General features: G+C 38.2%; 1 long non-coding RNA gene across 1 annotated transcript; it reads left to right on the forward strand.

Annotated features, from left to right (window-relative positions):
* The first annotated feature begins 2027 nt into the window (after positions 1 to 2027).
* Positions 2028 to 15002, forward strand: LOC113956067. Its single transcript, XR_003530736.1, has 3 exons — positions 2028 to 2136; positions 9726 to 9735; positions 14991 to 15002. It is a non-coding gene; the product is annotated as an uncharacterized LOC113956067 (long non-coding RNA).
* Positions 15003 to 15579: the final 577 nt, after the last annotated feature.

A 15579-nucleotide genomic window follows, 5' to 3' on the forward strand; every position in this document is an offset into this window, starting at 1 on the left:
ATTTTTACCAGGGCTCCTTAAATTAGCACATTTTAAAAAAAAAAAAAAAGTTTAAAAAAAAAGGGTTAGATGATGAGAATGAGAAATGCAGATGCTATGAAGAAAAAATGTGTCCAGCAACTGATTTTGTAGTTGGATCTTCCTCTGAAGAATCCATCCAGAAAGCATGCTGATGCTCTCCCTGGAATGTGCTGCTCCTCATTTCCTCTCTGCACCGATAACCTAGTGCTTAAATGGCTGCACAATCTTCTTTAGGGAATGTAAGGCATCGAGAAGGGAAGCAAGAGACATTAATTCTTCTTGAGGACAAAACAAATCAGAAAATGATTCACGCTTTGACAGAGCCAACTCTGCTCTGAACTTTTTTGCAGAATTGTTTGAAGGCCAAAGTGCTCGATGTCAAAGCGGTAAAATTCCTGACAGGGGACATTAACGGTGGTTGTTAATCGCCAAAGGGCTTTGTATAGGCAGCCCTTGGAAAAGATATACACAGGCAGTATCCCTGTTACTGTCATGGTTTGTGCTGTATGAAATTTATTGACCCTTAGTTGTTAAAAGCCCTGTGATCCAGAGCCTGTTATCTGTGTACAGACAGGAATAAGGCAGAGAGACATGGTTATGCCTTTAGGCTGATCAGCTACAGGGAAGCTGGCAGGAACCAGAGCTGGGGAGTGATGTCTCCCCTGTGCCCGTCCATTGCTGTACAGGCTGAGCCTGCTGGATGAATCGGCACAGGCTGGATTCTCAGCAAGGAAAGGAAACCTCTGATGGAGGAGTACATAAATAAACAGACACTCTTTCAATGGGAATCCTGGGGTTGGGCATTTCTAAGTTTTTGTAGAGCTAGTTAGTTGAAAGTTTTGAACAAAAGAAAGAAAAAAAAGAGGATTTGTTCTTTTTCTGCCAGATTTCAGATTTCTCTGGATCTATTTCAGTGACATGGTAAAAGACAAAAACTCAGGTCTATGCATTTGGGTTTTCTTTCTCTGTTCCATTCTTTCTCCTCTATGCTTCCTTGGTCTTTGGCCAGCTCTGAAGAGCTGGATTGGGAAAGTTGGTGGCTTTGTAAAGCTCCCTAGTGAGATGCATAGCACATCAAGAACTATGGGAAGCTAAAATCCCATATTAAGTCTTTGCAAGACTTAGCTTTCCTGATTGTGCCTTTACATAACATGCCATGAAGAATGCAATGCAGTTCCTGAGACAGCTGCACCTAATTCCATTGTAGACATCCTTGGGTATCCCAGTCAGCTTCCCCACCGAGTTCTAGTACAGCATCAATCTATTTCGAGGTCTGTGTCAGTGTTCTACAGTGGATGTCTCAGACACAGCAAGTGATGTCAAAAGATACTAGACATCTTATGTTTAGGCAACTCAATCATAACTTCAAAGTTTGTTGGTTTATCACATGAATCAGCAACATTACAGTATTACACTTGAAGATCTTGTTATGGATGAAGGGGAACAAGAATTTTAAGTGGATCCAAGTACACATGGATACTCCAAGGTCTTGACAGTTAAGTCAAAATGAGTATTTGCTATTGGCCCAATCACAGTGCTGCTAAGTCCCCATTCAAATGAATACAGAAAAAAATTCTCATTATTAATATTTTTTTAATTATTTACTTTCAGGTACCTACCCTTTTTCTTAACTATTACACTCATCCTTGAGAGTGACCCTCTGGGTCCCAAATCCATAATGCCCATCAAGAAATTTGGAGGGGAAGGTATTACATCAGCTTATTAGTAGCATCCTGAGGGCTTCACTGGGAGGAGTGTGACATATATGGTGGGGTGTCGGGTTTGGAAGCTCTTAATTCACTTGTCTACCATTGGTTTCTGTGTTGCCATAGTTATTATACTGTCTCCTTGCACTGGCTAGCCAAATGGCCAATCCACTTTGGCCCAGCAGCCTTTATAAGCTGTGGGAAATTTGAATAAAGGTTCTTCTTCGCTGCTGGACTCCTGTGTGCTGTGTGGTTTTGTTTCCTGGTGTTAAGTACCTCCGCCGCCTGTCCCTGCCACGAGGGACAGGTGGCCGGGGGATGATTCCAGCCCTGAAAACCTTCACAGAGTGGCCGGCAGTGACCCCCCAGAAACCCCTCGAACTGCAACAGTGGGGGTTCTTTCTCTTCAGTATTGGATCTGTCCAGGGCTATTTTTTCATGCTTTCTTCAAGCAGTTTGCTCATTTGTCCTTTTCCCCCCACTGAGTCCTCATCACTTCACTGTAACAGATAAAAAACAGTGTCCTACAGCCCCAGTTATCAGAAAAGGTTTTTTAACTTTCTTTTGCAGAGACTGTACGGATTTGCTAGACCTTGACTACATTTGGTATGCAGAGATAAGCTTAAACAAGGCAGGTAATAGTCTGACAGACAGACAATTGCTATCACACAAGGGAACAAGCTGCAATGAACTCAAACCAAAGTGAGTCCCAACAAGCCCCAAAGACAGCACTGTGGAGTTAGTGCTCAGCATGTGGCCTCATGTTTCCTGAGCTGCAACTGCAGCCAGCACTCAAGTTTTGACCAACTTCCATTGTGTCTGATCTCTGCACGGCATTTAAAGTCAGACAACTGGGTTTTTGTTTCTGTAAGAGCACTGGCAGATGGAGAAACAGATGTAAAAGTGTTGAAAGGCAAAGACAAATCAGGAGTTAAATGAAGGGAGAACATATTAAAGGGATTTTTGACACTTATAAAGCACGAGACAGACTCAAGTGTTTATCCAGTTTAGTCCCTGAGTCCTGTGGGTACATATTTATATGTATACCCATATAATAAATAAATAAATATACCTAAAAGTTTCCTGTAAACCTACTACATGTACTTCTCTGAAGAAAAAAGGTTTTATTTTTTGAACTAGAGGACTGGAGCACTTACTTATGACCCAGTTATATTTTCCCAAATTAGAACACCAAAGGAACTAAAACTACAAAATGACACAGCAAAGATGCAGATATGAAGGCAGGTGGGGTACAGTTATCTTCAACTCTGGAATTAGTTTGATTTGGATCTGGGAATTTTTGAAAATAAATAAATAAAGGAGACCACAGTATTTGAAAGAGATATCATGATCTACTGAAGTTATTTGGTATTAATCTGTCATTGAAAGCTGTCTGGTGGAAAAGGACCTGAGGTTGCTGTTTGAGAGCCAGCTGAACATCAGCCAGCATGTGTCCAGGTGGCCAAGAAGGCCAATGAGATCCTGACCTGTATCAGGAATAATATGGGCAGCAGGACCAGGGAAGTGATTGTCCTTCTGTACTCAGCATTGGCGAGGCCACACCTCGAGTGCTGTGTCCAGTTCTGGGCCCCTCATTGCAAGAAAGACATTGAGGTGATAGAGCAAGTCCAGAGAAGGGCAACAGAGCTGGTGAAGGGTCTAGGGGCTAAGCTCTATGAGGAGCAACTGAGCAAGTTAGGGTTGTTGAGCCTGGAGGAGGTTCAGACTTTATTGCTCTTTACAACTACCTGAAAGGAGGTTGTAGTAAGGTGGGGGTCGGCCTCTTCTCGCGGATAACAAGGGACAGGACAAGATGAAATGGCCTCAAGCTGTACCAGGGGATGTTCAGGTTGGACATCAGGAAGAATTTCTTCACAGAAAGGGTAGTTAAGCATTGGAATGGGCTGCCCAGGGAGGTGGTGGTCACCATCCCTGGAGGTGTTCAAGAAATTACTGGACGTGGTACTTGGTGCTATGGTTTAGTTGGGAGGGTGGTGTTTAGTCAAAAAGTTGGACTCGATGATCTCAGAGTTCTTTTCCAACTGTTATGATTCTATCATTAAAATAATGATAGTGGGTACTACTCCTGTTCAGTTTTTCTCTGTTCTAGGAATATTCCAGTTTGTGTCTTAGAACTACCTGAATTGCCTATCTTTCTGCTACTAAATATATCTACACACCTCCTGAAGTATAACCTGCAGGATCTGCAGGTCTGTCTACCAGTAATTCACCAGTGTTAGGTAATGTCTTACTGCACCATTGAATTCAAAGGATGACTCTGAAACAAACAGAAATCAATTGAAAAACTGTCCTTTATTAAGAGTATCTCACTCACATATTTACAGAAAAAAAAATTCTACAGAAAATATTCAAAAAATGTGAATTTAAACCTTTTTTCCAAACAATTCTGCCTCCCACTTGGTTACAATAACCAAATATTTATGTACTAAAGCACATAGGGCTTATAAGAGATGGAAGATACTGTAACCTATGGAGAAAAGGTCTTAGGTACTCTCAGAGAAATTATAGAGAATTTATGTGGAAGTGGATTTCAGCAGGAACCATTTTGTTCCAACATATCTTCTTTGTTGTGTCAGAGCCAATTGCACTGATTGGTATGGTTGTTACTACAGGAAACTCTCCAGTATTCCTTCCTACTCAGTGTATTACTGGTTTTGAACCTCATTTCCCAAAATAATTTACACCATTGTCTTTGGAGGTACAGTCTATAATAAAGATGACAGGAGACATATAAGATTATGAAACAACATAATTAAGGTCCTGGACAGTGATGTATAATTTCAAAGAAAACCAAATCTCTGGGGTGAAATTTCGGAAAGATCCTGGATATAAACTTCTAATTTTTATGGAGTTGTTTCCTTGAGTGCTAAATGCTTTTTTTTCCTTCAAATTTTGTGAGTGAATTTGGCTTTCCCTACATTTCTTCCAGCACATGTCCTGGTAAATAAATATTTCATATATTCTGGTTTACCTGGAAACTAAAATTTCTTCTGTTGTCAAATTAAAACCATTATTTACAGTAGAATAACATCTGTTACACCATAGCTAGCATTTTCTCTATAAGGTTTACAACACAAGACAGTAAAGCTATTTTTTGTGAATTATATTGTTTAGAATAGATTAAAATACTAAAAATATTTATTTGTATGTGCTTATCTGTGAGGATAAATTAAAAGCAAAATTTAGGTTCACTTAGACACCTATAAGAGGCCATTCAAAGAGTAACTAAAGAGATGTGACACAATCAGAGATTGACAATACTTCTTGACAGCCCAAATTTTCATTAAATTCCTTTCCAAGGCCTTTCCAGTTATTATTAAAAGCTTATTTCACATACTACATTATTAAAAAATGCCATTTTAACAAGAAGAGAGACAGTAATTATGTTAATACTTCACATAGAAAACTTCTCATCATTAACTGTCCAGAAATGTGCAAACCAGAGTAAAGTACATGGAAAGGGATGCCAGGTCCCAGAAGATCATGAATTTCTCATAAATAAAGCTCTTTTTTCCTGTACTTTGTTCATCCAAAACCCCTTTGAAAATTTGTGGCTGAGTTGTGGAGGTTTTTTTGTGATTCCCACATTGGATTTGTGATGATATCTGTGCGTTTTTGCACAAACTATCACGGGGACTTTAACTGTAATGAGAACTGGGGAGTTGCTCAACACTTCCTACATCAAAGTCAATGAAATATCAAAATAGAACATGGGGAATCTATGAAAAAAAAGAAATTATGACCCTCAGAGTCATTTGAAACAGCTATGCCACAAGGACTGCCCATTACATTTTCATTAAGTGGACTCAGTTTCCTAAATAACTAATTCTTAAAAAACACATCTCCTCACTCCTTATTCTGAAAGATAGGACTTAGGAAATTTGAGAAAGCTGTATGAGACAAAAATGCCTCCATATAAGAAGATTTCTTCATTTTCTCCTACTGATTTCCTTATCCTGCTAAAATTACTCTCACAGCTACTTCAAAACCTTTTTCTCTTCTTCCAAGAGGCTCTTTATTTCAGTCCTCTGCCACTCATGATCACATACCTGCAGTCCAGGTGTTACCTCAATGGTACAGAACAGGGCTAGACTTTGTTCACAGGGCTTGGGATGCAACAGGACACAATGGATGCTAACTTTTACAGTGAATATGTGTATTTTTGTAAGTTAAGAGGTGTTTTTTTCAAATACACATATGTGGAAGTATATATTTTGCTGGTTTAAAGTCTCAGGATTTTTAAGGCAATTTTATCTCCTTTTCTCCACTCTGTAGTATTTGATTTAGCATGTGTGACAATCAGGACTAAACCTGCAAAGTAGGGTCTCTCTCCCATTACCTATCAAGACATTTATATGTCAGCCAGTATTAAGGTACCGGAGCCTTTCAGGACACCATTAAGTAACAAGCAAGCACAGCAGATGCACCTGAGCTTAGAGGGACAGAGGGTTATGAGTTCAGTATTAGCAAGCAGATTGAAAATCCTGAGTTATTTTTGTAAACTCTGTCTTGAAATACGTGGGACCAAGCTCTACCCTTGGTTGTATGCCTAATTCCCAGAAATTTCACTTCTATTTGCATGTCTGAATACATCAGGCCAGAACTGGACTTTTTATTCCCATCTAGAAAATTATTACACTTTTCTTGAAGTGTAACTGAGATTGATCTATTGCCTTAAATGACTTTGGTTTTTGGTTTTATGAATAAATCCTCAGAGAAAGAAAATCAGACGGTAATTCCACCAAGGAATTAAAATCATTTTTTTAAGAGGCAATAAATTACTTACTTGGTCAAGGAACTCCCCTGGAAATGGCAAAATCCTCAGTTTGAAAATCTTAAATGTAGTAGGTGAATTTCACCAGGAAAATTAAAAATGCCCAACTAATCTCTATGTCACTGTATTTAAGGCAACCACGTGAAGTGTCTTCTATTAAGTCTAAGGAGGTATCTCTGTGCTGTTCAGACTGTATTGCAAATATTTTGGCAGAGACCCCCTTGATTCAGGTTTTGAATTGCAAACTTGTAATCACTGAAAGTACAGTTCCCCATAGTGGTAAGATATAAGCAAGGTATTTTGTGAGTGTGGGAGGATGATACTATACCTTTTTTAAAAAAAATAAATTCTGAAAGCATTAAATAAAATTACTAATAGGTAGATAAAATGACATCAGGATCACTGTGTTTATACAGGTTCATCTGTACCACCATTGGTGTAACTGAAGGACAGACCTAAGCTTACAGTATGTTTCTATTAATACTTTGGTATATACCTGGGATATTAGCGTTCTTGTTATCTCCACTGACTTCCCAGATGACTTTTATCTTCCAGCTGAGACACCCGGGGAAAAAATAGTAAAACAGCAGCCACACTCACACAAAAAAAATGAGAGGTCTATTAATCATAAATAACACCACTATGTTACAATAAACACCATCTTCGGATCACCCTTTTCCACCACGTATGAGGTATGATGCACCATGGCCTTTGCTCAGCAACTGAGCATTTTCCTATTCTTGTGAATATGAAACACAAATCACTCATATCGCCGAAAAGGCTGGATGTCTCCATGTGTTTTACTAAACATAAACCAGACCCCCCAGCTGTCATACTTTTATGAATGTACCTGAAAAGATGAGTTCTGGAGCCTAGAGTGTTTATGTGTAACACAGTAGCTTGTTACTGTGAGTAATAGTCTACTTTTATTCTTCTATATTCTGCAGAAAAAATAAGAAAATTACTTATATTTGTGATACACAAACTATGTACACTTTAAAAATGCTTAAAACATGTTGCAGTTCTAAAATACCTGATACAAAATTCTTAACAAAAATGTGTGTATCTGATATTCCTATAGGGAATCCTGCATCAGACTATACTGGTGAGATTTTAAAAGAAAGCAATTTAAGAGCAGAAACAACTACTAGATTAGTATTTGGTGGTAGATTAGTAGGCAAAGAATTATCTTACCAAAAGGTATTTTTTTAATGTACGTACGCACCCCAATTTTTATATGTGAGCAATGCTTATATTTATTTGTTCATGGAGAGATTCCAAACAGCAGAGCATTTTAATAAAACTGAGACACAACTGGCAGTGGGAGCTTTTAATTAACAGAGGAAGCAGCAGTTTAACAAGCAATCCAAAACCTGTAGAGCTACATATTCTTAAATCTAATTTATGTACCCATTTAATTATATGGCCTTTTATATACCCTTTGAGCGCTTAACTTCTTAAAACATTTTGAACAGGCTGTACCAGCATTTTGCCAAATATATTAGCTTCAAGTAGTGTTATGTATCCAGAATTCAACTATTTGATTAAATGAACTAAATAACACTAGAACAGTGAAGATTGAAATAAGGTCTGTGTATTTTTCCAGACTGGTGCTGCTGAGCGCCAGCATGGCAGTGTTCATACTTGTATTTGTCTTCCCTTAATGACAGTGTTAAGAGCTGCTTTCATAATGTGACTAGCAAAAGAATTATCAGTGGCTCTTCTCTCTTATAACAATGCTTTCCTTGAAAAGAAAACTCAGAGTATATTCACTTCAAAAAAAGATCAGTAGTTTTTCCTTTTCCCCTGGACAGTAATGCAGAGTACATTTATTTTGAATCAAATATATGCACAGCCTCTGGAGTGCCACTGTCTCACTGTTGGCTTGGAGAGTTGGTGGAGCTGTGGAGATGTATCTGCACATCTGTGCAACGCATGGTTCAACTGCACGTCAATACCCTACAGTGATCCTGCGTTTGTTCATTTTGTTTAGGAAATGCTGTGCTTTGAAAAAGCATTGTCTCTCCTTGCCTCATAAAATGCTTCTTGATTGAGAAGTATATCAATATATAGGCAAGATGAGCAAACAAGCCATCTGTCATGAATACTAGAGTAGGAGATGAAAAAAATCATTCATCTGGACATGAGCAGGTAAACAAAAAACTCAAGTCTAAGGTACCCTGCAATTGTGCCAGTCACTGAATGCCAGGTGCAGCACAGAGCTTTCAACCTAGTCAATATATTCATGGGGAATGCTGTGTTGCCAGCTCAATGATACTACTTAGGAATTGGGCATGTGCCTGTTACCTGTGTGCAAGTTACTTATATGTCCTAAATATATGCCTGTACATTTACAAATGTACACAGAATGGTTTGGCTTGGAAGGGACCTTCCAGACCATCTCCTTCCAGTCCCCCTGCCAAGACACCTTTCACTAGGTGAGGCTTCTCAAAGCCCTATCCAACCTGGCCTTGAACACTTCCACGGTCATTCACAGCCTCTCTGGGAAACCTGTGCCAGTGCCTCTCCACCCTCATAGTGAAGAATTTCTTCCTAATATCTAATTTAAACCTGTGCCCTTTCTTAAAGCCATTCCCCTTTGTCCTTACTCGACCTTGTAAAATGTCCCTCTGAAGTTGTCTTGTAGCCCCTCCTTAGAGGCTGTAAGGTCCTATGATGTCTCCTGGGAGCTTCCTCTGGGTATGTAAGTATAGACTCATAAGTATATACAAGCACATTAAGTATATAGAGATCAGCGAATGATTTCTTAGGGTAAAATCTACCACACTATGAGATAAAATGTGAGTTTGACTTTACCTTGCTCCTGTAAATTGGTTTTGACTCACCTTTTACCTGCTATTTACACCCATTTATTTTTTTAGATGTCTGCAACCTGCAATTACAATGAGTGAAAGAGGAATCTACAGTACCTGTAATTTATTCACTAATAGAGTAAAACATTTCATGAAATATGTAGTCCGCTATTAAGCAAAAATATTAGCCACAGCTAGCACATGAAACTAAAATTTTTGAATTTCTACTTGAAATACTGTGGGTTTTAGTTTTTGTTCCATACCTGATTCAAGAACACTACTGAAAGGCATCCTCTCTTAGGTAGTTCATTATTTTTTCCATTATTGTCCATCAACCATTACTTTATCGCTCAAAAGTGAAAACTGTTAAACCTTTAACATGAGGTGCAGAGAGAAGCAAGTGAAAATAATGAAATAAAGTGACTCAGGCTACATGAGTGTAAATATGTAATTCAGACCGGGTTTCCCAACACTGACCTTCCTACAACAGTTTCTGTGATGTCAAAGGAAGATTCTAGATCAGAGCCTGTAAGGTGCAAAAGACAGCATCTCTCCTCTGGGTCCCATTGGACTTTGGCCCCATCAAGCTGGTGTGTGCATCAGAACTAGTAATTGCTTTACTAGAAATTAAAGAGGGACAGAATCAAGGAAGGGAAAAACAAATCTGGATGAAATTGGAAAGCATGATTTAGGGTTCTTCAGAAAAGCTCATCTGAGTAGTCCCGGATGAAAGTCAGGGAAAGGCTGACAGCTTCATTTCAGAGACAACCTGTGTGCACTGAGCCCTACAGGGATGATGGAGAGAAAAGGCACGTGATAGATGTGAAAAATACAAAATACCACTAACAGAATAATAGAAACCTAAACTGGGATGAGGGCAGGGGCTGACCCTGACCATGTAACAGTGAGATGGAGAAAGGAAGAGCGCTAATGGAAACTTTTGTGGTTTTCTTTAAAGGGATTCAAACTGTTAACATGAACACTGACTTTCACTAGGGGTTGCAATATGTGCAAAAGTAGAACAAATGAAGATGCAAAACTCCAAACATCAATCTGGTTTTTAAGTCATTTCATTTCCTTCTCTATGGAGTTTTCTTCAAAAATCCATACTTTCATACAGAGCTATGGTTGTGTTTTCAGTACCTCAGGGGACATAACACAGTACCCAAGATCACTTAAAAAGGCATCTTTGTATTGATATAAGTTGGTGTAACTGTAATAAATCCCTTTTCCTTCCCCTTTCACAAACCCAATGGGAACCAGAGCCACAAAGCAGTGTTTTGTCACTGAAAAGATGCCTTGGGGAACCTCTACACAGCTTGAGATCTCAAAACCAGAGCCATAAATACTGTGCCTCTGCATTCAGAACATCAGAAATAGGAATGTCACAGGGAATTGATTTAGTTCTGAAGCCAGGTACTGAAGATCTACTGGCTTTAAAGGCTGAGGTAAGCAAACAGGCTGTGGTTCACACCGGAGTGTCACTACCTGTAACCCCATTGTGATTAGAGTATTGAGTATTTTCCCCCATTGTGGATGCTCCGCTGAGAAGCTTTTCTTCAAAACCATAGGGAAGTACATCCTACTATTCTATAATGTAATTGCTAAGGTAGCATGGCTTATGACATATTTGCAATGCTCTCAGTGTCTGAAAAATAACACATCTCACTAAAAAGATTAACCTGAGTTGAACCAAGCGTGTGAAAATTATGAGATTTTTTCCTTCTAAGTAGAATGATTTCTTTCTTCACCAGTATAGTTTTTTTAACTAAATGCAAGTGTATCTCCCAAACAGTGCAGCTATATTGCTTTCTTGTTTAAATTTTCTTTATTGTTCATTAAATATTAAAACTATTGCCTCCTTTATCTGCAAATATTAGTTTCTTATGCAAGACCCCTGATACATTTGTAAGCATTTTACTACCAAAAAAAAAAAAAAAGGCATAATAGAATAATAATGCTACTTTCACATAATAACCCACATTTCATAGCTTAGTAGAATTGGCAGGGTGAACATAGTCAAATGTGATCCATCCCAGTTAGCCCAACATAATATGAAATTTCATTAGGGAAAAATGCAGCCTAAAGAGAGGACACCTAAATCATATTCAGAGCCTCCAAGACAAGACTCATTTATGACATTCTGGCTTAGCAAAGGCTCTTTTGAACCTCTGTGAAAAGGCTGGAGTCTCTTGTAGGATTTTGCTGAGTCAAAGGAACAGATTTAAAGATATCAGGATAGGAGAGAAAAGTTCGTAGGTTTTGTAAAGAGCTTTCTGAGAGGAAGTTTGCCTCTGTAACTGGATTTTTTCTTTTTTTTTTTTTTTATTTTATTATATTTAAAGCTCCTGAAGGAGGTAGGACTTATCTTGAAGGGTTCACATACAAACTCCTAGAAATCTCTCTCACAGGCACTTCTTTCCAAGTGCTATATCTTTGTAGAAATACATTAACTTTCACTATTATTTTGCACTGCAACTTGAACTGACTTAGTAAAAAATGCCTTCTGCTGGGTTTCAACACTTGAAAAACTGTATATCCCAAACAATTATGATTTGATAATTCCTTAGAAAATTTTCTAAATGTAGACTTTCAAACTATACTGAGCAACAGAGGCTCTACAGAGTCCTTAATCCTCCATCTCTAAAAAGTTAAGTGATCTTCTATTCATTAATGCTACAATACTCTACCTGGACAGGAATGCAAAGAGCTTGTAGCTACAGTGTTTGCCTTACAAACACCTTTCTAGGATTCCCACTGACTAAACCAGTAGTGCTGTACCTGCAGGTTCAGATAACCCAATATTAATCACAGTTCTATTAAAGAAGAAGGCTGGGTTAATTTCAGAGGCTATTGCAAACCAAACAATGTTAATGTATATACAATGCACGTACCTAGCTTCTGTCTGCTTTCCTCTAGGAATACAGACTAGACATGTACTAGAACTCTAGTTTCAGCAACCATTCTTCCTTCAAAACATCCATATCCATACATCAACATGCATGTGTATCTTTACGTGCATAGGTACACACAAACTACGTTCTTTTCTTCTTCTCCAGCAACACTACTATGCCATCTTTATGTAACAAGAACTATCATCTATAGCCCTCCATGTGCATCAGAAGGGCTGTAGATGAAAGGTTAAGTAGGTTTTTTTTCCCTTGAAATTCATAAGCATTGGAGAGTTGCCCCACATATCCAGAAATCTTGTAGTGTGCAGACCTTGAGCCAAAGAACAACTGACTACCCTTTTGGTAGTCAGTGAAATAAAGATAACAAAAATTACTTCACAAGAACAATCTTCAGCAGCACTTTATTATGTATGACACATAATTACTTAAAGCAGCCATCTGTACAAAAAAGTGACTTATAATATGATTTTTCTTGTGTCAGTAAAAGTATATCAGAGGATTTTCTAATTCAAGCTCTTAGTTTGACTGAGTCAAATATAGGAGCTTTGAATACTTTGACAAACACTGACACAAGTATCTGCACACTGGGGTATCAGTTTATGACCAAAGGTTATTTTCCCCTTTTGATATGAAAATATGATCTGCTCTCTATGCCATTGTAAAAGATCATTGCAGGTGCCCATGCAAGTGGTGCAGCCTATCTATTGCGAGCAACAGAGCTCCTTTACCTTCTCTGGATTGCAGATACAGACTCTTCTCCTGAAATAGGATATTCAGTTAACTTCATATGGGGTTGGAAAGGCTCTTACTGAAGCATATAGCTCTTGTAGTACAATGTACGCAGCTGCTGGTTTGAGCAGCCAGTTCAATTCAGTATGCAGTTCTTGGACTGGCTCATTGATCTGATTAGCTCTTGATCAGTCCAAACTGAGAACCTTTCTGCAGTCTATAAATATAAGTAAGCTCTTCACTTTGCAATATCCACAAAATAAATTTCAAAAAATGTATTTCCTTCTCCAGACGCTCTGTTCTACAGTTTTACCAATTTCTCTGCTTTCACTAGTAGCTGCACATCCGTAGTAGCTGCTGTTTAAATTGCTCTTTTAAATAATTTCTCCAAACCCTTTATTTCCATTTTGAGTCTTTCACTATTACAGCTCTGCATTAGCATATATACTTTATATTCATTATAAAATTATTTAATATTTCCTTTTTCTCTTTTAAACCAGTCTCTAATATTACCATTGAAGAGAAGAGGAAAAGTGGGTGGTGAGGAGAATGAGTTATCTGGTACCAACCACTTTTAAACATATTCCCTCTCTAAAGTTTCAGAGGAACCTTTGAGAGCAGCAGTTGTGTGACAACATGGTCAGATTTCTTCATTCTTGCAGATAATCCCCAGTCCTACCTAATCTCTCTGTCTATTCACCTGTGACACGTATAAAGTGTCAATCAAACTCATACCTCAGACCTGATCCTAGCACTTCCTCTGTAAATATGTGATTCTCCACCACTACCCTGCTCCCACGAGAACCAACCTGGAGTCCTACATCCAGCTCTGGGATCCTCCAGCACAAGAAAAACAGGGACTTGTTAGAATAGGGCCAGAGGAGGGTCGCAAGAATGGTCAGAAGGCTGGAGCACTTATCCTATGAAGACAGGCTGAGAGAGTTAGGGCTGTTCAGTCTGGAGAAGAGAAGGCTCTGGGGAGACCATTTGTCAATCTTTCAGTATTTAGGACAGACTTTTTAACAAAGTCTGTAGTGACAGGACAAGGAGCAACTGTTATGAACTGAAAGAGGGTAGATTTAGGTAAGGAAGATATTTTTCATGATCGTGAGCTGTGGATGCCCTATCATTGCAAGTGTTCAAGGCCAGGCTGAATGGGGCTTTACCCAACCTAATCTGGGGAAATATGGCCCTGACCATGGCAGAGGGTTGGAACAGACAATCTTTAAAGCTTCCTTCCCACCCAAACAACTCTGTAATTCTATGATATATCCACACTCTAATGACAGCTGTTACATGAGAAGTGCAATGGCAAAGTTTTTCCAAAAAGCAGTAAAATCAAATATTTTTTACTTTTAGCTGTTGGCTGTGTGCTCTGTTAGCTTATTCTAGAGGTACATATGGATTCCTAAAAACATTATGAGAACCATTCATGAGAACTGGGACACAGGATGGCACTTATATTATTCTTTTGGTTTTGGGGTTTATTTTGCTACCATTTAAAAGTATTTCTGATTCTTCAATGGTTTTGTATAAACCAAATCTTGACTTGCATTCAATAACTTACAGTTTCCTGTCAAAAAAATACTTGATCTCTCATCAATGGAGCTGAGCACCAAGCCTGTAAACAGAAGCAAAATTCTGCTGATCTGGATGGCTTTTAACCTGGATGTAGTTTCTGGTCATGAAATCATCTTTCAAGCAAAAGATGCTTTTTCCCAGGTAAGGGATGAGGCTTTAATTAGAATATTATCTTTGCATTTTCCTAGCACTAGAAAGTATTTTAACAATTAACTCAGGCTACCTAGTAAGAATAATATTTTTTTCTTAACATTCCTTTTGTTTGTTTACTTTCAAAATATATTTTAATAATTTTTCATGTGTAGTGTCTGTTGCTTCCTCAAACCCAGCACCATTTTTATGACTGAAACAAGTAATTTTTTCTTTCTGGCTCTCTGACAAATCAGAGATGAATACACATTCTCACCATTAGCTTCTTCTTTTTGGAAAGCAGTAGCATTTAAAAAAAACCCTCCAAACTGTACATTTAACATTATTTAGCAAACGTAACATAAATTAAGGCAAAGTGCAAATGACAGACATCTTTCAAGCTTCCATTTTTTTCACACTGCTGCAAAGTAACATACACATTACATGGAAACATCCTATCAGGAGAATATTTACAGTCGGAAACTGGGTGGTAGGGATGGGAAACACTGAACGCCATAGTGTCTTTCAAGTAGAAATGCTGGCAGAGAACAGTAATTTCTTCCCTCACAACCTATATTACCATTTCTCTAACTAGGAAACTTTTTATTTTAGAAGTTAATGTTTTATTAGCTCTTTTAATCAGAAAAAGTACTGAAGCATAATTGTACAAGTAACCTTCAGGCTTGAACCACCACATTTTTTGTGATGTGGTGCTTTCAATAATGCGTTAGACTACTGATAGTAGAATCATGGTCAAGGATGAGAATAAAAAGCTGAGAATGGAAAATGAAAATTCACTCCATCTCAGGAAATCTATGGGACAGATTGGATTTAACTCAAATAGAATCAGAGAATGGTTTGTGTTGGAAGGTAGAACCTTAAAGATCATCTTG

The sequence above is a fragment of the Corapipo altera genome, unplaced genomic scaffold, assembly GCF_003945725.1.
Source record: "Corapipo altera isolate COAL_440 unplaced genomic scaffold, ASM394572v1 212, whole genome shotgun sequence".
Classification (NCBI taxonomy): domain Eukaryota; kingdom Metazoa; phylum Chordata; class Aves; order Passeriformes; family Pipridae; genus Corapipo; species Corapipo altera.